Below are 25091 nucleotides of genomic sequence, written 5' to 3' on the forward strand. Positions count from 1 at the left end.
AAGAGGATATGTTTCAGAGAGCAGAATCAAAAGGGAGGTGCTCTAGCAAAGAGGAAAGTTAAGCAATGATGCATGATTTTTATGATGTCACTAACTTTTTAGACCAAACTAGAATTTTATTTTATCTAGTGTCTCTGCAAATTTCTATGGCATAAGAGATTTCAAGATTCAGAATTGGTAGAAAAAGGACTTTATTTTTATGCAGCGTATGTTAATTAAGTGGTTTTGAACCTATAGTATTTCTTAGTTAATCTTCAAATAAGTCCTTTAAGAAAATTCCTATCTGGCCGGGCGCGGTGGCTCATACTTGTAATCCCAGCACTTTGGGAGGCCAAGACAGGTGGATCGCGAGGTCAGGAGATTGAGGCAATCCTGGCTAACACGGTGAAATTCCGTCTCTACTAAAAATACAAAAAATTAGCCGGGCGTGGTGGCGGGCGCCTGTAGTCCCAGCTACTTGGGAGGCTGAGGCGGGAGAATGACATGAACCCAGGAGGCAGAGCTTGCAGGGAGGCAGAGCTTGCAGTGAGCCAAGATTGTGCCACTGCACTCCAGCCTGGGCAACAGAGCAAGACTCCATCTCAAAAAAAAAAAAAAAAAAAGAAAATTCCTATCTACAACTACTAACTCGGGATACTATGACCCAAAAGGAGGGCTATATATCCAAAGATTTATCTTTTATTGTTTGTTTTTGAGATTAATTATCTGTTTATGAAGTTAATTATTTGTTGGTACTATCCATCAAAAGGTAAGTTTTCTGATACTGGAAGTCTTAAAGATCAGACAAAAATGACCTTCACTTTTTTTTTTTTTCCTAATTATTATCTCAAGAGCCAACATAAACCTACTCTTATTTCTGTCTGGCCAAATGACTGACATTTTTGTTTACCTAAAGATCTACACCTTCAGCACATACTGGCGATAATACAAAACTCCTGTTTGTCTATTCTAGGAAATTACTAAAAAAATGTAACCCCAATCCTTCACTCTATACTAGGTACCAAAATAATTTCACAGCTGATTTAAAACTCTTACCCTAATCTTCATGCCCCAAGTGCAATGTGACCTGTCTAGCCAGGAAACTAACAGAGCATTCTCTCCCTTCCTCTTTCGGCCTTATGTTCCCCAGCTCCCAGCAGTGGTCTGTTCCCATAGTTAACCTCACAGAACAAGATAAAGCTTTCTTGCCCAATGAAGCAAAAAAAAAAAAAAAAAAAAAATCTCTCCCTGAAAATGCACCTCCGTCTCAAACATTTTTTCCAGAAATAGATATTAATCCTGCCCCTTTGCCCACTCAGCCAACAAAGAACCTCAGAATATAAAAATTCTCAGTAATTTTCTATGTTGCTCCCATCAAACCATTTCATTACATATGACTAAAATGGAGTAGGGAATAGAAAATAGTATGTATTCACCTCTGGAATGATCTCATATATTTTCCAAGCATGAGATCCCACTGGTTTCTCTTATGTGCAATTCAAAGATGCCTAAAAAATGGCTAAGTATTTATGGTTCAGTTAAAATATAAAAGCTTTTTCTTCTACTATTCAATACACACTGTAACAATACAATAAAAGTTATACATTATGAAAGTGATTTCTGAGCCTCAGTGAGAGGTCCATTTAATCAAATCACTGTCAGAAGTGTAGTATCTTTAGGAGAGTGACCTTGCCCAACCTCTTTGTTTATAGATGAGATTATGACTTGCCCAAGTTCACATAGTTGGTGACACAGCCATGAAAGGCTCTAGTTCTTCAAGATCATGGTACAGTATTTAATAATTTATTTTAATATGCTCCATGATTTTCCCCCATAACATCAACAATCCCACAAATTACAGACTTCCTAATACATAAGTCAGTTTTTTGAATCTATTTCTGGAAAGACAGGCAGTTCTTCAAATTCTAAATACGAAAAAGAATTTTTTAAAAATTTAGTACCCAGTGAGTACGTATGTAAATGAATATAATGAATCAGATACTATAGGACAAATTAGTAAGATGGAAGCAATAGAGGCAGGAAAGTAGTAGGTTTTGTTCTTGGGAAGTTTCAGAGTTTAAGCTCATTATTTAGAAGTAACAGGGAGATCCTATGCTAGTAGGCAGCTAATACTAAGAAATCCAATCATCCAGCCAAGAAACAACCACCACTAAAAGCAAAACAATAACAACAAAACTTATTTGAGACTTTTAAAAATTAAACTTCATAACATCTCTTACAGACACAAATTATTCAGGTAAATTGAAAATGAACATGTTCAAAATTCAGCAAGTCTTTAAATTTTCCTTTTTTTTTTTTTTTTTTTTGAGCATGTGTAGGTGTTTTTGTTTGCTCATGTGAGTAACAGTAAGAAAGATTTCAAAATGTGAATATGATTATGATTAAACTGTAGTGTTAATTTAGCCTGAGAAAGTGGCCTTTTTGTTAACAGATTATTTGGTAAATAGGGTATTAAATTTTTTAAATCATTTAAAAAGTTTTACAAGGATTCAAATAAAATCAAAATATCTGTTCAGGAAGATTTAAGAGCTTAAGTAGTAAAATAGTGTGAGCATTTTTAGAAATGAACATTAGACATGAATTTGGACTTGAGGAGTATTATAAATTACAACACAAATTATTATGTAGTCTTAATAATTGCGTGGAGATAATGTTAAATATTTATCTCAAACTATTAACCAGGGTAACCTGATATACATCTTAGTAAATCCAAGTTAATGAAGAATTATTATTTGTTTTACTAAATAGGATAATATAATTGAACCATATGTAGGAGTAGAAATAATTTTATGCTTTCTAAGTTCTTTTATTTTGCATAATTTGATTTTCTATTTTACTTAAGTGGTATGCTTCTTAAATTTAAATCAATAGTGTATCTGTAAATAAATTTTTACTTAAGAAATAACTTTAGCATACATTTGTCTGCCTTAATCATAAACAGAAAGAAGTATCTTATTTTCTTTGTATTTTTTTTTGGAGGTCAAGAAATATGATCAGGTAGATATTACATTTAACTGTATTGTATATATTAGAGACTGAAAACTTTGAGGTCCAATTCTTGGGTTTGCCACTTTTAGTCTTTTAATCTTGAGTAAGATACTTCTTATTTCTTAGGATTAGTTTCCACATTTGTAAAGTAAGGATAATAATACCTGCTGTCTAAAATTGTTCTGCGAATTAGTGATAAAGTATGTCTATTACTCAGTCTAGTAACTGGCACAAAAACAAGTAGCTTCTACTAATGAATGTAATCATCATTAATTATGATACTCTGGCTAATTGATATTGGCAACATATAATTCTAAAAGATGTGCATCTGAAATTTAATGCTATACTTTTGTGTTTTCTCTGGATTTAACAGGAACAGAGATGTGGAGAAGGGGGTTGTGGAGAAGGAGGGGTAATCAATAATCAAAAACATATTTAAGACAAGTAGTATGATGTGCTTAATAAATGTGGACAAACTGAACACTAGTTTGTACAAGTTTGCTACCAATATCTTTAACCCTTAGTTTTCCCCTTGGTAAACAAACAGACTAAGACATATCATGCTTGATAATTAATTATTCAAAGTTTCTCTGGTATTCAGTGTCTCTATGATTAACAATTCAGTTACGTTTATTGAGAATATTAAATAATGGCAACTCACATTTGTCCTACTATCATTAAGACTGTCATGTTCCAGTGATGGCTGGGAGTAAATCTGAACATAAATCAGAAAATCGCAGATGTGTAGTAGTTCCTTAGAACTATGAGAATGAAGTCATACCCTTGGAGAATTCTAGTGTGTGACTTGAAATATACTTAGTAATCAGTCACTGAAAGACTGACAGATTTGGTCACTGGTTTTTCAGATTCTGCCTAACAAGGCCTACGGGACATAGATTCTAAATGAGAAGAATAATTTTTAAAAAGTATTTTGACAGTTACCTTTAAAAAAACAGAAACATTTTATGGCATGTGTCCTTTATTTATAAGACTGATTTTTATAGATTATTTAGCATGCTTGAACCCAGGAGGTGGAGGTTGCAGTGAGCCGAAATCGTGCCACTGCACTCCAGCCTGGGAGACAGAGTGAAACTCAGTCTGAGGAAAAAAAAAAAGATGTCCTCTTTCATGTGAAATTTAATAAAATATTATGATGCACATAAAAGAGAAGCAGTTGAACTGTGCTAAGCATGGGGCTTGGCCCTAGGAACACTGTGAGACTGCTCTCTGGTAAGGAAGCACAGTCTTACATGCACATAATTACAAGAGGCATTGATTCATGCATTAATAGAAGTATGATTATCCTTCCCCAACATCTGACTCCTCTTACTGAAATACTAGTTTACATCTACATACTTTTTATATCTATCTATATACCAATCTGTAAGCATTGCCTATATGTGAACCAATCCTACTGAGAATTTAGTAGAAGTGGAGCCTGAGTTTAGATGGGGAAACAAAAACAAAAACAATAACAAAAACAAAACAAAACAAAAAAACAGATAGCAGAAGCAGAACAGGCTTAGCAGTTTTTTCCAGACAATCCTGGGGGAGGAAATTAAAAAATGGGGTTTTAGAATTGACCTGCAGGACAATTAATTAATTTATTTTTTCTTAAGAAATATTTATTGTGCTCCCCCTATGCACCAACCATTCTTCAAGGAGGTAAAGATTTAGGGGTAAATGAGAAAACAAGGCAAAAAGATTCTTACACATAGAGAAAAAATAAGTTTTGTGAGAAAAGAGACTCCATCTGTCTTGTTCAATACTAGGTTCCAAAATAATGTCTGGCATTTAGCATGCATTCAATAAATATTAGTAGAATAACAAGAAAAAATAAAGGAAGAATTTATACAGTAATGAGTATTATTGAGGGACTAAAACCTAGCCATGTGATAGAGAATGACTGGAGTCTGACATAGGGGCCTGCTTTTAAAATGATGGCCAAGGAAGGCCACTGGGAGATGGTACCAAGTGAATTGACGATTTCTGCTCCAATCTCTTTCTTATCTCTTTGTAACATTCAATTATATGAATGTTAGAACTTCTGATATTGTTCCACAGGTATTGGACACTGTGGCATATTTTTTTGTCTTTGATTCGTCAGTTTGGCTAATTTGTTTTAATAATTTTTATGGTTATATAATAATTGTACATTTTTATGGAGTACCTATGACATTTTGATACAAGCATACAATGTGAGTACATATTTACGGAGTATCTATGATATTTTGATGCAAGCATACAACGTGTAATGATCAAATCAGGGTAATTAGGATATCCATCACCGCAAACATCTGTCATTCCAATTCCACTCCTCCAGTTATTTTGAAATAAGCAATTATTATTAACTATAGTAGCCCTATTATGTTACTGAACACTAGTTCTTATTCCTTCTATGTGACTATATTTTTGTAACCATTAACCAGTCTCTCTTTATCCTTCCCTTCCCCTCCCCACTACGCTTCCCAGCCTCTGGTAATCTCCATTCTACTTTCTATCTCCATGAGATCAGTTGTTTTATCTCTCATATGTAAGTGAGACCATGCAATGTTTGTCTTTCTGTGCCTGGCTTATTTCACTTAACACAATGTTCTCCAGTCCATCCATGTTGTTGCAAATGATAGAATTTCATTCTTTTTATGGCTGAAAAATATTCCATTATGTATCTATACCACTTTTTTTAGTCCATTCATCCATTGATGGACACTTAGGTTGAATCCATATATTGGCTATTGTGAATAGTGCTGCAAAAAACATGAGGGTGCAGATATCAATCTGATAAAGTGATTTCCTTTCTTTTGCATATATACCCAGCATCAGGACTGCTGGGTCATACGGTAGTTCTATTTTTAGCTTTTTTAGCGCACCCCCCTCCACCCATACTGCTTTCCATAGTGCCTATACTAATTTACATTACTATGTCTTCAACTTCACTGATTCCTTCCTCCATCTTGTCTAGTCTCCCTTAAGCCTGGCCAATGAATTCTTCATTTCTCATAAAGTTATCATTCACTTCTTTTATTTCTCTTTGGATCTGTTAAAATATTTATTTTACAACCCTCTGATAAAATTCCACATCTTTTCATGACTGTTTTTCCACTTCTTCCACTAGATCTTTTTTTCCCCACATTTATCATGGTTATTTTACGTCTCTATCTGATAATTCCAATTCTATCTGTGGATCTACTTCTATGGACCACTCTCAAGAATATTCTGTTGATCTTGGGCCACATTTTTGTTTTTCTCATGTCTTATAATTTTTTATTGAGTGCCAGATGCTTTCTGTAAAAGAGCAATAGAAATTTACAGAAATAATAGCCATCCCCAGAAAAGGGTACACCACTTCTCTTACCAGGCTGCTAATTATGAGACTGAGTGGATTAAGTCTATAGTTAAGCCAAGTCTGGGTTGTGCCGTGGCTTTAGTTAGATTCGGTTCTTCATTGCCTTCAAATGTGTTGAAAGCAGAACCTTCTCTTCAGCAGGACTTGGGACCTGAGTCCCAGAAAGACTCTAGAATCTCTTAATTTATTGTTAGTCCAGTAAGCAACTTTCTGAACCAAGGGGTATCTCTTGCTGCTTTACAGGTCAGCTCCTAGGTTTTTGGGTTGCTCGGGAGTTCTCTCTGCTCTCTAGTTTCACCATGGCTTTTTGTGCTTCAGGGTATCTTTCTACTGATCTTCCCTTCCTCTAGCCTTCCAAAGAGTCACTGTAGTACAACTGGTGAAGGCCTGGAATGCACTGGGGGGATTTCTCTCAAGGCTTTTTCCCTGCCTTAGCCTTCAGCAGACCCCTTTTAACTGGAGGAGGTCCTGCTTGCCTTAGGGGGGATCTCTCTCAGCTTGGCTGCCTTGGCTTTACATTTGGTTGACAATTCAGTGAAGTCCCATGAGACAGTTGGTTGGTGAGTGAGAGATGGTCTGTGCCTGGGTTTCTTGGAGTTCTCACACATCATGCAACTCCAAACACATTCATTAAAAGTTCTTTACAATTTTAACTGGTGTCTCTATGGTGACATCTTCCTTTCACCATTTCTCTGGGGAGCAAAGCAGTCATGAGTTTCTGCTCTCCTTGTCACTTTCTGAAATTTAGTTCATTTAGGTTTATTTGCATTTTCAGATTTCAGGTAAGTTTTTTAAAAGTCTAATTTTGTGGCTTATCTCTTTTGTTATGGTTATTAGGGTAGGAGTAATAATCTCTCATAGCTTTCCACATCCTTACTAGAAGCAGAAGTCCTGCCTGAATTTCACAGCCGTAACCTAACCATATGGCATCTATTATCCTAGTAGTCTGCGTTTGAGTTGGAAAGGCCTTGGAAGGTTTTAAGCAAGAGATTAGGCAACAACTGTGAGTCATAAAACATTTCATACAACTGTGCAGTTGAATAGTATGTATGAAAATATATGAAATGTAAAGCATTTGAGGAATAATTATAGTCGAGGTAACAATAATAATTACTGTTATATGGTTATATGTCATTTCTCATATTGATTGCTACAGTTTCCAGTAATTTATTTAAAAACTTATTGTACACATAGCCATTCCAGCCTATAATTGTGTTCATGTCCTATATTAAGACATCGCCCCACCCATACTTTGTAACCCAAGAGCCATAAGTAAATTTACAATTTAAACTAAATCAGGCACAAAACAGTCACTGATCATTTTAATATTGAAGGTTTTAAAGGACACATTATGAAAAAATTAAAATGCAAAAAGCAGCACAAAGTTAAATTAAATTATTTATTATGGAAAGATTAGTCAATCTGGTTACTTCCCTAAATTTTGCATGAATAAAATATTACAGAAAATTTCCTTTTGGCTGATCAGTATATAGATCAGAAACTCCCCAAAGAAGATGTATTAATAAAATTAACTCATTCCTTATTAAAGCTCTAGGCATTTTAACAACATGCAAAGTGAAATATCTACCTCAAAAATGACTTTAATGATAAGTTATTTTTTTGCTTCATGTACATAATGGATAATTAGTTCAGGAAAAGAATCTCAGAGGGAGAAAAAATAGCCAACTGTGAAATTCACAAATCCTTCCCTTGGATTGGGTACAAATGCTATTCAGGCTAATACCAGGGATGCATAAAAAATTCTTTCTATCCTATTTACAATCCAGTCTTGATTAGTTAGGAGCTCATTTTCCAGTTTGTGAATTATCTAGGTCTTTGATTCTTCTCTTCCCTCTGGCTGATTACCTTTCCCATTTCTCTGCTCATTAGCACCTCCACCGAAGGAAATGAAAATCCAGGTGAAAAAGAAAAGTAAATCATTCATAGATAATTCTAAATAATCTCATGTTTGGCTTTAAAAAACAATCTTTTTATTGTGAGTAAGTATATATGCATAGTTTTATTTAAGATAATATAGTTTCTTAGTAGAACAGTGGGGACTGTGTGGTCAGATGTTCTGTTATCAATTTGAAATTCTACCGCTTACTATTTAAAAACTATCCTCAGGAAATTCCTTACCTTCATCCAGATATCAGTCTTATGCGATCGAGATGATATTCATATCTTTTTTGTGAGGTTATTGTGAGATCAATTCAGAGAAATACACATCTGTATTCTATAAATGACTATACAAAATTAAGAAATTGTTATGTTTTCAATTTGTAAAACCCCTTTGTCAATTCTTGTTTCTTCTATTTTCCTTAAGAATCAGTTTGCTTTGGAGAAAAGGCTCATTGTCAAAGTATATTCCTTTTTTTCTTCTTCTTCCTTGCTCCTTTTTAAAAAATCGTACCTTTTCTCTCTAACATGGTCATGAAATACACTGGTAGAAAGGTTGAAGAGATTGGTAAAAATATGGTTACATCTTTACCAACAAATTTCATTCACTGATTCTTCCCTGCCTCCTATTCAAATGGATGACTATTAGTTACCTGTATTAGTCTATATTCTTACCAAAATGGCCCTCATTCTAATTTGTACTTTTATAAATTTTGGTTATTAAAATGAAGACATATCCCACAGAGTAAAATTTTCAGTAAATTAGAGAGTTCATTATACACATTTAACTGCTATATCAAAGTATTCTTCATTTATCTTATTTTAAGGATGTCTGGTTTGCCTGGTGATTAAGCTAGTAGTCCAATGTCTCCCATGAACAGTCTCTTCTTAATTGATTTACAATTAATTGGATCATATTTGTGGATCACAGATATAGTTTAAACTGAATCAATTACTTAACCAGAAATAACGATTAAAAAAGAAAAGCAGTCATTAAAATACAGTACATGAACCTTTAAAACAATAATGTGTTAAGTATTTGTTTTTTAAAAGCTATTTTAAACAATAAAGAGGATGCTTTCAAGTAAATATCTTAGAAGACCTCAGGGGGAAATGTGAAATTAGTTCTTTGTGAAAAATAAATATCTAAAGAGTATTCCCTGTAGGGTACAATGTAAAAGTATAAACTAGCTACTGGCAAAAAAGGAAGCTGGGGTAGAAAAAAAATATAGTTATCAATAAGCCCCCAAAAGAGTAAAATGAAACGAATAGTTTGTAACAAAGCTAATGCAGCACGTATACTTGTAGCATATTCTGCAAAATAAAAACTTTATATTGCCTCCTATATTTAAACCTCTCATAAAACAGTTATGCATTTTTCTAAAATTGCTTACAAATTAGCAGATTAAATGGGCCCTCTGAGACAAAAAAAAGGTACATTTTAAAGACTTGAGGGTATAAGTAGGAGGAAAATAATTGTTACAGGTTTCACATTATCCTTTCTTTCTCCTTCTTTCCCCGGTCCTTTAAGAAAAGATTGCATTAGAGTTGAGTTCTCAACACTGATTTTTATGAAATAGTACCAAATTGATACTAAGTAAGATGACATTAGAGTTGAGATCTCAACACCAATTGTTATGAAATATTACTAAACTGGTATTAAGTAAGCGAGCCTACTGAACGAAGCTCTTCAGCTCTTTGAATATGAATTTTATTTTCATTTTTTGACATGAACTGGGTATGTGACAAACATATGTGATTTATAAATTGTTTCCATTGCCTCTCTCATGAGCTAGTTTATACCAAGAAGGAATCTACATTCACTGCATCATTGCCATCCCTAGGGTCTCTTTCACACGGTTCAGTGTGTTAGATGCTATACTTCCAACCTGGAAAGACAATATTCTCACCCAAAAGGCAGCCTGACAAATTACAAAATGAAGGGGAATTTGAGAAAGAGTATGTTGTAGCCAGTAATGCTGTATAATGACTCTTTTAAAAGGTTTGATGGATTTTCTCAAGATTCTTCTTTTACTGACTGACATGAACCACCAGCATTTTAATCTTCAGCAAAGCCAAAGCTTAAAAATCCAACCAATATTTCTTTTATTTCTTAATACTATATAAGGTCATTTTTAACTTCATGTTAATTCCCATGACTCAGTATCAAAGTGAGGATGATCAAAATGCTAGAGGGTGTTAATTGACTGGTGTCTTGAAGAGTCGGGTAGGGACTGAAGAGCTAGGTAGCCAGGCTTTAGCGATTCAACCCAACCTAAAAGTAATTCCCAAGATGCATTCCAGGAAAAGAGCTATAATAATTTTAAGTTAAACTAATTTTTAAGCAGATTTATGGAAGCATAATTCTATATATGTTATATAAAGTATAAAATAATAAATCATTATATAAGGTATACAATAAATTATACATACTTGAAAGTATACAATTTTATAAATTTTGACATATGTAATACTTTGAGACCATTATCACAATCAAGATAATGAACATATCTATTTTACCCAAAAGTTTCCATGTGACTCTTTATAACTCCTTTCTCCCACTCGTAACCCCTCTGTCCATGAGGCAACCATTAATTTACTTTGTGTCACTACAGATCAGTTCACGTTTTCCAAAGTTTTAGGATGACATAATAATACACGTATTTTTGTGAGATTTTTTTTTGAATCTGGATTCCTTCACTCAAAATAATTATATTGAGATTAATCCATTTTGTTGTATGTATAATAGTTCATTCTTTTTATTGCTAAGTGATATTTCATAGTATGAAATATCATAATTTGTTTACCTTTTCAGTTGATGAAAATACGAGTTGGTCCCAGGTTTTTGTTGTTGTTGTTACAAATAAAACTTCTATGAACATTCTCATACAAGTCTTTGTATAGATACATGTTTTGTTTTCTCTTGGGTATATATCTAAAAGTGAAATATCTGGGTCATATGATGGGTATATGTTTAACTTTCTAAAATAAACCTGCCAAAGTACTGTATCAGATATATGATTTGCAACTATTTTCTTTCAGTTTGTCATCTGTATTTTCATATTTCTTTATAATGAGTTTGAAGAGGAAATGTTTTTAATTTGTATCAAATCACGTTTCATTTTTTTTTTTTTCTCTTTCAAAGGCAGTAATTTTGGTAGGTTTCTGAAAAATATTTACCTAGCAAAGGTCAAAAGTTTTCCTCTTTTTTTTCTTCAAAATGTTTTATAGCTTTAGATTTCTCATTTAGGTCTATGGGTATTTTAAGTTAACTTTTATATATCATGTGAGATCTGAATCAAGGCTTACTTTCTTGTTGCGTAAGAATACCCAATTTTTCCACCATATTTGCTGAAAAGACTATATTTTGTCCACTGAATTGCCTTTTTGCATCTTTATCAAAAATCAGTTGTTCATATAAATAATTTGTGGGTTGTTTGTAGGACTCTCTATTCTGCCACATTAATCTATTTGCCTAGCTTTATGCCAACACCAGACTATCTGATTACTGTAATTTTAACATATCTTGATACAGAAAGTTTTAGACTTCCAACTTTGTTCTTTATGAGTTGTTTTGTAAGTCCTTGGCACTTCCATATGAATTTCATGATCAGCTTGTCAAACTCCACGAAAAAGGTTTGCTAATATTTTGATTGGGATTGCACTTTATCCATAGATAGAAATGGGAAGACTTGGCATCTTAACAATAGCGGCCCCTCTGATCTATGAATACAGTATATTCTTCCATTTATTAGGTTGTCTTTAATTTCTCTCAGAAATGTATTGCTGTTTTCAGTGTTCTTGTCTTTCACATCTTTTGTCAGATTTATCTGTAGGTATTTCATGATTTGCTGCTACTGTAAATGATATATTTATTTCAATTTCCAGTTGTTTATTGCTTGCATATAAAAATACAATTAATTTTTACAAGGTAATCTTATATCCTGCAACCTTGCCAAACTCACTGATTATGTAAAGTATTTTGACAGGGCCAAATCTAGGATAGGCAAGTTAGGTATTTATCTCAGGTGCAAAAATTAAGGGAATGACAAACGTTGCAGGAATGATGGTGTTTTACTATAATAATAATAATAAAAAAAATCTAAAACAACAGCTTGTGGGCTATCTGCCTGTTCCTGTAAATTAAGTGATGTTTTTTGGTTGTTTATTTCTTTGGTATATTCCATGGATTTTCTACAGTTTTACTTCTTCCTTTGCAGTCTTATTTTTTTCTTCTAATTGGACAAGGCAGAATCTCTAGCACAATGTGGAATAGAAGTTGGTGAAAGCAGATATCCTTATTTCACTTAGGAGCAAAGCATACAGCCTTTCACTATTTAGTATGATATTAGTTATAGGCTTTGTTGTACATGCCCTTCATCAAGTTAAGGGATTTTCCTACTATTAGTTTGCTGAGATGTTTTCCATTTTAACTAGAAATAGATTTTTAATTTTTTCAAACTTTTTTTCTATTGGGCTTATTGAGATAATATATTTTCTGATGATTATCACTATTTAGTTTATAACATATGAACTATGTTACTTTCAAATACTAACCCTACCTGGAGTTCCTAGGACATGCCTCATTTGGTGATGATGCATTTTTAATATATATTGTTGACTTTGATTTGTTAACATTTCTTTAGAATTCTTGCATCTGTGTTCATGAGGTCCTCAGTTTTCTTTTCTTGTACTGTCTTTCTCTAGTTGTGGTATCAGGGTGTTGCCCATAGAATGTGTTGAGAAGTATTCCATCTATTTTACATTTCTGAAAGGTATGTATAGAACTGGCACTATTCTTTTCTAAATAGTTTAGCGAATCTACTTGTGAAGCAATCAGGGCCTGAAGTTTTATTTTCTCTAATGTTATCTATTGTCTCTTGAATAAGCTTTTATAGTTTGTGTCCTTCAAGGAAATTGTCCAGTTCACTTAATTTGATTCATTTCCATAATGTTACTCATAATATGATGTTATTTTCCTTTTAGTATCTGTAGAATATGCAGTGATGTTATATCTCTCATTTTCTATATTGTTAATCTGTGTTTCTTCTTTTTGTTTCCTGATCAGTCTGGCTAAAGTTTGGTCAATATTTTTGGTCCTCTCAAGGAATCAGCTTTACCTTCATTGATTTTCTCTATTATTTTTCTTTTTCCAATTTCACTGCTTTCCCACTCTGATATTTATTATATCATTTATTTTATTTACTTTGGGTTTAAACTGCTCTTTTTCTAGTTTTTAAAGTAAAAATGTAGGTCATTAACTTGAGACTTTTTTCATTTTGATATATGCATTTGGTACTATAAATTTCCCAATGAATAATGCTTTTATGGCACACAAATTTTGACATGTGTATTTTAATTTCCATTTAGTTCAAGGTAATTTCTAATTTCTTTATGATTTTTTCTTTGATCCAAGGGTTATTTAGAAGTCTATTTTCTAAGTATTTGAGACTTTTCCAAATAAGTTCCTGTCATTGATTACTAATCTAATTCTACTGTGGTCAGAGTATATACTTTGTATGATTTGAAATGATTTAAAATTATTGAGACTTATTTTATGGCCAATAATATGGTCTAGCTATCTTACTAAATATTGTTTATGTATTTGGAAAGACTGTATTCTATTGCCATTCAATAGTATGTTCTATACATGCCAATTAGATAAGTTGGTTGACAGCATTTTTCAAATATTTGATAGCCTGACTATTATCTTATTCCTTTTTTTTTTTTTTTTTAATGGAGAAGGAATCTCACTACATTGCCCAGGTTGGTCTCAAAGTCCTGGGCTCAGCAATCCTCCTATCTTGGCCTCCTAAAGTGTTGGGATTACAGGTGTGAGACACTGTGCCTGGCAGTTTTATTGCTTATTGACAGTAAGGTATGGAAATCCCCAACTGTAATTGTGGCTTTTTCCATTTTTCCTTACAGTTCTATCGGTTTTGCTTCATGTATTTTGATGTTCTGTTATTAAATGCATAAATACCTAGGATTGTTATCGGAAGAAATGACTCTTTCGTCATCATAAAATAATCTATTTTTTTTGCCCCTGGAAGTATTCCTTGCTTTTATATCTACTTTGCCTGCTTAATAGCAGACAAATATAAATACAAATATAGCATGTTTTATTGGATGACAGTTAGCAGGGAATATGTATTTTTTGATTGCTTCAATTTTCTTCTATTTATGTCTTTATACTTAAACTCATTTATTATAAGCAGCATACAATTGACCTTACCTTTTAAAGATCCAATCGGAAGGCCAGGAGCAGTGGCTCACGCCTGTAATCGCAGCACTTTGGGAGGCCGAGGCAGGGGGATCACCTGAGGTCAGGAGTTCAAGACCAGCCTGACCAACATGGAGAAACCCTGTCTCTACTAAAAATACAAAATTAGCCGGGCGAGGAGACGCATGCCTGTAATCCCAGCTACTCGGGAGGCTGAGGCCTTGAACTCAGGTGGCGAAGGTTGTGGTGAGCTGATATCACACTATTGCACTCCAGCCTGGGCAAAAAAAGTGAAACTCCCTCTTAAAAAAAAAAAAAAAAAGAAAAAAAAAAATCCAATCTGAAAATCTCTGCCCTTTAATAGGAGTGCTTAGACTATTTACATTTTTCATGAGATTTTTGAATGGTTAGGTTTAACTCTCTCATCTATATACTATATGGTTTCTATTTGTCTCATCTCTTTTTTATTCATCTTTCCTCTTCTTCTGCTTGCTTTTGGATTAAGTAGTTTTTATTATTCCATTATATATTTATTGTTGGTTTTTTGGCCATAACTCTTTGCAGCATTATTTTAGTGATTGTTTTAGAGTATCTTTAAGATACTCTTAGAGCATCTTTGAATGATCACAGCCTACGTCCAAGTAATAGAAAACTTTAAAAAAGCTGTTAGAACCATAAAGTAGTATACTTCCATCTCTTCCCTCACAACTTTTCTACTATACTCATACATTTAGCTTTATATATGCTATAACCCCCACGTTATCTTATTTTTTTGTTTAAACAACCTATTTTCTTCTAAACTGAGTTAGTTAATGGGAAAACATCATATATTTACTCATGTAGTTACAAATTCTGGTGGTCTTTATTCCTTTGTATAGAACCACAGTCTGACCTAACATCATATTCCATCTGCCTAAAATAGTTTAACATTATGTAGTGTAGACCTCCTTTTATTGTGCTTGAAAAATTATTTATTTCACTTATATTTTTAAAAGGTATGTGGCTGGATTTTGAAATTTAGGTTGATATTTGTCCTTTTCTTCTTTCAATACTTCAAAGATGTTGCCCCTCTGTCTTGTAGCTTAGATTGTTTCTGACAATTAATCACATTAGTAACTGTTATATGTGTTTCTCTGTACAGAGCATGTCTTTATTCTATGGCTGCTTTTAAGATTTTCTCTTTATCACTGGTTTAATTAATATGATTACATTATACTGCCTGGTATAGTTTTCTTAATGTTTCTTATGCTTGGAGTTGATAGTTTCTTGTTTTTGTTTTGTTTTTTTTTTTTTTGTGGAGGGGTGTTTTGGGGGGTTTGTAGTTTTAGGCAAAAGTGGAAGCTTTGCACTATTATTTCTTGAAATTGTTTTCTGTATTTCCACAACTTCCTTTGGGAACTCTAATTACACATATATTAGGCCACTTATTGGCACCAGCTCCCTGATGGTATGTTTATTTCTCTGTGTGTGTATATGCGTGTGCGCGTGTGCGTGTGTGTGTGTGTGCGCGTGTGATTTTGGATAGCTTTTCTTATTATATTTTTAAGGTTACTAATCATTTCTTATGAAATGCTTTATGTGCTGTTCATAGCTGCCAGTGTACCTTTCATCTTATTCATTGTAGTTTTCATTTCTGGAAGTTTTATTTAGATCTTTTATCTATCTTCCATGTCTTAGCTTTTTGAATGTAAGGAATATAATTAAAATAACAACTTTATTGTACTTGTCTGCTAATTCTAACATCTTATCAGTTCTAGGATGGTTTTAATCTATTAATTTTCCTCCTATAATGGCTTATGTTTTTCTACTTATTTACATAACAGGTAATTTTTTTATTGAATGCTGGATATTGTGAATCCTATCTTGTTTGGTACTAGATATTTCTGCATTCTTATAAATATTCTTCAGCTTTGTTTTGAGTTGCAGTTAAGTTATATGGAAACACGCTGATCCTTTCAGATCTCACCTTTAACATTTGCTGGGCATGACCAAAGCAGTGCTCAGCCTAGGGCTAATTATTTCCCAATAATATATAAATAAGAGTCTTATTTATATTCTACTTCAATGCTTGTGGTCATAGGGTTTTCCAGTCGGGCTGGCAAGAACAGTCACTATTCCCAGATATATATAAGAACCAAGGAGTAGTCCATGTCATTCATCCTTTTTTCCAGTCTCTCTGTTTACTCACATGCATGAGCTGATCTGTACTCTGCTGCATACTCAAGAGAAAACCTGCAGATCTCTGGAATTCTCTTCATGCAGCTCTCTGCTTTCTGGTACTTTATCTTGTGAATTCTAGCCACTTGCTCCATCTCCTCAACTCAGGGTCTGGGGCAAGTCCTTTGTTTTCTGTCTATCAGTGACCACTCTCCTTTATTGCCTGATGTTCCAGGTCTTAAAAGCTGTTGTTTCATGTATTTTCTAAGATTTCTGTTGTTGTTGTTTCCATTGGGAGGGTAAATCCAGTCTCCATTTCCATCTAGGATGCACTAACATTTTATTTTAAAGAACTACAAATGTCCTATGTCAAGAAAATACTTGGCTACGTGGAGTCGTAAACTAATCAGAGAACTGTGAGCCATATTACATATTCTGATTCATTTTTTGCTACCTTTGTTTTGTGAAATCACATATATTTTATTTTTTTCTCTGTTTCTATGCTGATACCAAGAAAATAGTTGTCACTATTTAAGTGCTTTAATGAGAAACTGTTAAGTGAAATGAATGAATGATATTAAAGCATGAGAGTATAGTAAATAAAACATTAGACAAATAGTCCAAAAAATTACATGATACCAGGACATACAATGAGCTCAAATTGAAGGAATCACTGAAAAATGTATTTAGTCAGTTAATGTTTAATTTTTAAATTGGTAACTATTTCTGAAATGAAGTTTTTTGTATAAAACCACTAGTTCACCAAGTTTTTGAAAATCAATTGCTGTTACCTTTGACTTGCCAAATCTCCCTTTCACAACATATAAAAAATATTATTTTAAAAGTAGGGATAAAAACCAAATGCACAAATATTCTATGCAATCTAATTTATGGTAGTGAATAATTACCATGTATTGAAATGTTATACACAATCTTTCACAATGTTTACAACCACCTCTGAGGGTCACACAGATGAGGAATTGAGGCTGAGGGTGTCATAAAAAGCAACTCAGAGGAGATGTTGAGATTCAAATCTGTTCTGACTCTAAGCCCTCTGCCTTTAGTTCCTAGACTACAATAACTCTAGAAAAACAGAGTTTTGTTAGGATAAGTGGTCATGGATATTTTCACTCCTAACCACTCATTTTAAATTTCCACTACTATTATGATATATTCTTATTTTTTTTGTAAATTAGAAGAATATTTTTAAAGGTCCACAAAATAATGTCACTAGATAATCTGAGTTAAAATTTGCCCTGAAGTTTGGCAATTTCTTTCTGGAGGATGGGATGCAAGTATATATTGACTCTAGAATTCATGAATATCAGAAAATCACTACAAGCTCTAGTACAAAAAAGTGAACTGTTTCCTGGGGGTTTACTAGTCTTCCCTTCAATAGCTGCTTCAGCAGTTTCCTAATTTATTTAAAATAAATCAGCATGGGACTGTGTAGAAATCAACAGAAACAAGGACTTGACAAGCTCAAAAAATTCCAGAGGGAGAAAAGGAGGAGTCCCTTCAATACAGAGACTCTTAAATTTCTCTTTGTGACTATTCTCTTTGGGGTACAAGGCAAAAGAACTAAGGTGACGTTCATGCTCTCTAAGTTCTTTGACAAGAAACAAAAGTATATGTGCCACATTTTCTTAATCCAGTCTGTCACTGATGGACATTTTGGTTGATTCCAAGTCTTTGCTATTGTGAATAGTGCTGCAATAAACATACATGTGCATGTGTCTTTATAGCAGCATGATTTATAATCCTTTGGGTATATACCCAGTAATGGGAGGGCTGGGTCATATGGTACTTCTAGTTCTAGATCCTTGAGGAATCGCCATACTGTTTTCCATAATGGTTGAACTAGTTTACAATCCCACCAACAGTGGAAAAGTGTTCCTACCAACATGGCACAAGTATACATATGTAACAAACCCGCAGGTTATGCACATGTACCCTAGAACTTAAAGTATAATTAAAAAAAAAAAAAAAAAGAAACAAAAGTAATTATCTTGTACTGGCCATTGCTGGCCTGACAACAGATATAGTTTCAACTGTTATTAAATTTTATTTTTTTAAACAAGTTGTGTGAGTAACAAAAATCCCCCTATTTCTAATAAGTGAAACTTTAAAAACTTCAAAGAAATGGAAGTCTACTTTTGCTGAGGTAGTCTTCATGGAGATGGCAGGAAGACTGTACAGGGACTCTGGGCCAACATACACCCATCAAATAAGCAATAAGCATCCTCCTCGCTTGCAGGACACCTAAATTTGACTCAGTTCCCTGACTTCCCCTATTTTGGAATATAGAATTTCAGATGAGGCCAGGTAACAGCTCAAATCCAAGTCCAAATTGAGTCCCACTGACCCTATTTTCTATAGACAGCTACATCCTAGAAAGCATTAAGAGCTGGGCATAGAATGTCTTTAGTTGGGAGTCAGAGCAAGACAATGCTTGGCTGATAACATAACTTCTTTCTTTGTCAAATTATTTGGTTTCTTTTGTGAAAGTTTATATTTAAGAATGCCCATTTAAGAGGGTGGGAAAGGAAGGATTGGAATAACATATATTCTTAATTTCTCAGGCTACTTAGGGCCAAATGAAATATTTCTTCAAGGTGTATGGAAAGCCTTCCTGATCTAGTGCTTTCACTCACTAGCTGTGTGACCCAAGATAGTCAATGCAATATGTCTAAATGTCAGTTTTATCATGTGTTAAAATGGGGAAAAAAATCTCTGTTTCACAGATACATAAAGCCCTTAGCACAGTGCCTGAAACATATAAAATGCTCTTTTTTTTTTTTTTTGAGACAGAGTCTCGCTCTGTCGCCCAGGCTGGAGTGCAGTGGCCAGATCTCAGCTCACTGCAAGCTCCGCCTCCCGGGTTCACGCCATTCTCCTGCCTCAGCCTCCCGAGTAGCTGGGACTACAGGCGCCCGCCACCTCGCCCGGCTAGTTTTTGTATTTTTTTAGTAGAGAAGGGGTTTCACCGTGTTAGCCAGGATGGTCTCGATCTCCTGACCTCGTGATCCACCCGTCTCGGCCTCCCAAAGTGCTGGGATTACAGGCTTGAGCCACCGCGCCCGGCCATAAAATGCTCTTAATAAATTGTTCTGATACAGGAGTTTTAAGAATGTTTAATAATACAGGGCAAGGGCCATAAATAATGCTAGCTGTGTAGGCAGTAGGATCAATTGATTAACTTTATAAAAAATACACACACGTATATACACACACATACACACACATACATACATATGTGTATATATATACACACACACACACACATATATTCATTGTATCCATGGAGATTTCTGAAATGATTGAACAGAATAGGGCCTAACCATAAATACCTTTTTTAAAGCTTCTCAGGAGATTCCAATATCCAAACAGAATAGAGAGCTACTGGACACAGGTTCTTAACCTGCGGTCCAGAGACTATAGAATACAGAAATCCATAAACTTGGGTGAGAAAACATGTAGACCTTTATTTTTACCAATCTTCTAAACTTTGGCATTTTTCAATCATGAATGTATAAATTAAAAACAAAGCCCCTCAGGCCCCCGGTGAGACAGAATGGACTCTGTGTCAATAAGATACCAAATTATAAAGGAGACCTGAGGCCATGCCAGGCAAAGGTAAAGTCAAGCACCTTTGCACTTAAAGAATAAACTATTCTCAGTGCCACAAGGACTTTTTTTTCCTTTTCTCTGGCAGTTAAACAAGCGCTGGCCTCAAGATAACCAACATAAAAACAATTACAGCTCACTGATCACCAGACACCGACAGACTTCCCCTGTTCCACAAGTCATAACTACAGGTTTGATTGGACAAGAATTGGATTTTAGCAACTTTCTCCTGATAAGGGATTACCAACCATGGACTGGCTCTGGCCAGTTTATAGAGGCTGTGCACTGAGTGCCTTCATGTCTCTGCTTCACCTTTTGATGAATAGAGAACAACTGTAATACATTCAAATGTTAAATCTCCACTGCAAAGTGAACATTACATGTATATAACACGGATGTTTGTTCAGTACACATGCATTAAGACCCCTTCATGAATATTCATAGCTTCTCCTATAACCTAATATGTAACTTAGATGTTAATGCCCCTTCATGAATATTCATAGCTTTTCATATAACCTAATATATAACTTAGATGTTAAGGCCCCTTCATGAATATTCATAGCTTCTCTTATAACCTAGTGTGTATACTTAGCCAACCCCTTCACCTTAAATTCCTGTCTCACCTTTCTTCTCTTGAAGTTTCTGTCTCTGGCTTTGGCCAGCGGCCTGCTTCTTAGCCGATAGGTAGTAATACTTTCTAAGACATAAAGCTCTCCTTTCTAAATGTATAAATTGCCTGATTTTTTTTTTCTTTTGGAGATTTGAGTTTCACTCCTGTGGCCCAGGCTGGAGTGCAGTGGTGTAATCTTGGCTCACTGCAACCTCCACCTCCCGGGTTCAAGCAATTCTCCTGCCTCAGGCTCCTGAGTAGCTGGGATTACAGGCACCTGCCACCAGCCCGACTAAGTTTTTGTATTTTCAGTAGAGACGGGGTTTCACCATGTTGGTCAGGCTGGTCACAAACTCCTGACCTCAAGTGATCTGCCTGCCTTGGCCTCCCAAAGTGCTGGGATTACAGGTGTGAGCCACCACACCCAGCCAATTGTCTGATGTTTTTAAGATAACAAATGCAATAAACCATAGTGGCACTATTGATATCTGTCACTTTGCACCAAAAGAAGTCACAGAAAATCACAGTAGAGTTGCTGCAGAAATCTCAAGTACTTATACTCACCAGGACATCAAAATTTTAATAGTTATTAGACCCACCACTAGATTGTTACTTAGTGCCTTAAAAAAAATATATATATATAAATATATTTCACATCATTCACATATATATATATATATATATATATATATATATATATATATATATATATATTGTATATTTTAAGGGAGATAGTGAGAATCCTTTGTAAGCCTATGAATTTTGTTTTATGCCTTCAAAAATATTCTGGAAAGAGGCTCCTAAGCTTCACCAGAGTGCCTAAGGAGTCCATGGTACACATAAAAGGTTAAGTACTCAATATTTAGAGGCTATTTGTCAGTAAAGCACCTTCAGGAGTGCTGATGTAGATCAACTTCTTTGGAGTCTCTTTGAACCTAATATGTACAATGCTGATCTCTCAGTAATTAACTGAGAAAGTGTTTTCTACAGAAATGAGGTGTATTGTAATAGATGTATATTTACATATCAATTGTTCTTCCTTATTAATTTCTCTAACAAAGCCATCATTTCCTTTTCTATCTTCACTAGCTGATTCACTGCTGAAGCCCTACCTTTTGCTTCCTACTTTAGCTGCCACAAATGATAAAAAAAAAAATTCAGTCTTTGCTTCCTAATTCGGTGCATTCAAAGTGTAGCATGTATTTTTTGTTAAAAAAATTTTTCCTCAGCCTGAAATATATGATTCATAAAGGTTTTGCATTGAGAATAAAAGGATTCACTTAAAATTGACTTCTGCAAGCCCTAGTTATTCTGTACATTTAATAACAAGCATTACAAAATCTCAACTTAGGAACAAAAAGCTCTTAGTCAGTAATAAATTGTCACTACAATGATCAATGTGCCAAATTTAATTCACAGATAAATAAAAGGAAACCTTGAAAGCCAAGCAGAAGTCTAGTGTGAATGTAGGCTTTGGTATAACTGTGACAATTCAGAGATGAGCCCTCACAATATATTTCAGAGGTCTCTCTGCCTTTACATTCAAGAAGTTCATCAGCTGTCTCCTCTGGTTTATGGTCAACTGGTGCTCACCCTCTCTGGAAACAGAGACATTAGCTAGTGATATTAGCTGACCTACATCCACACCCAGCACAATTCTTTTTATCAGAAAAGTTAGCTTTTGCATAGAAGCTGCCACAGTGGGTTGAATTGTCCAGTCCCTGTCATTAAAGGTGGCAGCCACGCAGTCGAGAATGATGTGAAAAAACTCCAGCAAGAGTGATAATTAAACTTGGAAAATGAAGGGTCACCTTCTTTCATTCAGCTCATTGGGCAAACGCATCAGAATAATTCCAAAACAGCGGGGGACTGTCTACTCTCAGCATGACAATATCTAGGTACACACACATATTTCTATGGGTTCAAATGGGAATGCCATTTTAATTGTATTTAAAATGTTATCTTCCATATGAGGAGTAAAAATGCTAGAAATTAGTTCTAGGAATACAGAAAAAGAAAAATGTGTATAATCTAAATAGGGAAAGAATCAGAAACAAGAAAACTATGCATTGTTTTCTCAAGAATAAGCATTATAAGAGAAGAAAATAATCACCAGGGAAATTGAAAAGAATATTAACTACATCTCTTCTTTCTACTTGACTGTAGAATCACAAAACAAGGGTTTCATCTCAGCTTTCTTGTCCAGTTACTATCATTTCTTGGTGGTCATTATTACAACTCACTCCTACCCAAAAAAGAGAAAAAGTATCACATGAAGTTAAGAAAATCCATTGGTAGGAGTTATTTTCCAGGAAAATATTGTTTTTCAGACACATTAGCTTATCTAGATACTATTGAATCAGTATTTGGGAAATTATATTTCATACCATTCTCATGAGGCATTAAAATGTAATACTAGACTGGGAACAGTGGCTTACACCTGTAATCCCAGCACTTTGGGAGGCTGAGGTAGGAGGACTGCTTGAGTTCAGGAGTTCAAGACCAGCCTGGGCAACATAGCGAGACTTCATCTCTACAAAAAAATAAACAATTAGCCGGGCACGGTGGCAGGCACCTGTAGGCCCTGGGAGGCTGAGGCGGGAGGATCACTTGAACCTAGGAGCTGAAGGCTGCAGTGAGCCATGATGGCGCCAATGTAGTCTGGCCTGGACTACAGAGCTGGGGGTGTACCCAATCTCTAGTTAAAAAAAGAAAAGTAATACTCAATATTTAAGGATAACATAGGCAAATGCACTGGACCAGAGAACATTGTTATCAGACAGAAGCATGGATGGTAAAAACAAATTTCAAGTTCAAATTCTAGCTTCACCATATATTAGGTGTGTAATGATTGACATGGTACTTAATCTCTGTGGTCCTCAGTTTCCTCATCAGTGAAATAGAGACAATAATACTACCTATCTCATAAGGTTGTTCAAAAAGATCAAATGAGTTTAAAATAAATAAAACTTTTATAACAGTGCCTAGCACAGAGTGAGTGCTATATGAGTGCTCATAATATATTATTACCATTACTATTATGTTGCATGTTCAGTACCTGGCAGAGTATTTAATACTGTACATCAGGTTTACAAACATATTATTTCTTTTTATAGTTGACCTTTTTTGTTGTCCTTATCATTCTGAGAAACGCTTCCCAAAAGACGTAGGTCCTTTAACAAACAAATAGCTCAGCATACCTCTTATATAGAGTGTTATATAATGTGAAAACAGGGATAATTTTCACAACAAGTTCAGGAAGGGAAAGATTCCTAATAAGCAGAAACTAGAGATTTTAGATGGGTCTTGATAGTTCCCTTCACATCTAAACGACTGTCTTGAGGAAGATAAATTATATTTGTTCTATGTGCATGTATTTTATTTCAAATTAAGAGATAATTTTGAAATAATTAGAGCTGTGTAAAACAGAAAAAAAAAAAACTTGATGGGCAAGGCAGTCGTGTGATTTCTATATTCCTTTGTAAGAATTTGCAATTTATCAGTTTGTAGACAAACATTCACCAGTTTCAATAGATTTCAAAATATATCATTAGTATACTTGAGTGTTGTTTTTGCCTTTGAAAGACATATGTAGGTAGAAAAATATTTTTGATAACATAAACACACGTATTGCCTCAAATCTCAACCTCCATTCACTACCAGTTCATTGAAAGAAAGAATGAAAGAAAGAGATATAAGTTGTGTGTATTTGAAAGAGACAGAGAATTGAGGAAGAAGGAGGGGAAAAGGGAGGAAGGAAGAGAGAGAGAGAAAGAGGGAGAGGGAGTAGGAAAAAAATAGGAAGTGGGAGAGGCAGGTGGGAGGGAGAGGGACTATACATGAATGACATTAAGGATAACTCTAACCAGTCTATTGAAGAGAAAATATTATCTATTATATTTAAGCCTGATTTTACTGCAATATTTATGCATGGTTCTTTAAAAGAAAAAAAAAATATTTTATAAAAGATAGTTGACTCATTTAGTATAGGAGTGCTAAAATTATTTGGTGAATTATTTCCCACTGAAAAAATATAAACTTCATAGGAAGATATGCTGCTTCTGCCTCAGGTTCATATTTAAAATGATTTATAGTCTGCAATTTCTTCCTAAGGTCATCACCTTCATAAATACCAGCCACATACAGTGAAAACCAACTCAATAAAATGAGTATTTCATTTCTCTTCCTTCTGCTTATGTAGATACTTCTTCCATCTTACATGGCACCCATTTATAACAAAG

At 34.4% G+C, this 25091-nt stretch overlaps 1 protein-coding gene across 5 annotated transcripts in view; it reads right to left on the minus strand.

Annotated features, from left to right (window-relative positions):
* DPYD (dihydropyrimidine dehydrogenase) overlaps positions 1 to 25091 on the minus strand; it is an 869249-nt gene that overhangs the window by 351355 nt on the left and 492803 nt on the right. The gene's annotated exons all lie outside the window — the stretch shown is intronic.

This window comes from Papio anubis, chromosome 1, assembly GCF_008728515.1.
Source record: "Papio anubis isolate 15944 chromosome 1, Panubis1.0, whole genome shotgun sequence".
Classification (NCBI taxonomy): domain Eukaryota; kingdom Metazoa; phylum Chordata; class Mammalia; order Primates; family Cercopithecidae; genus Papio; species Papio anubis.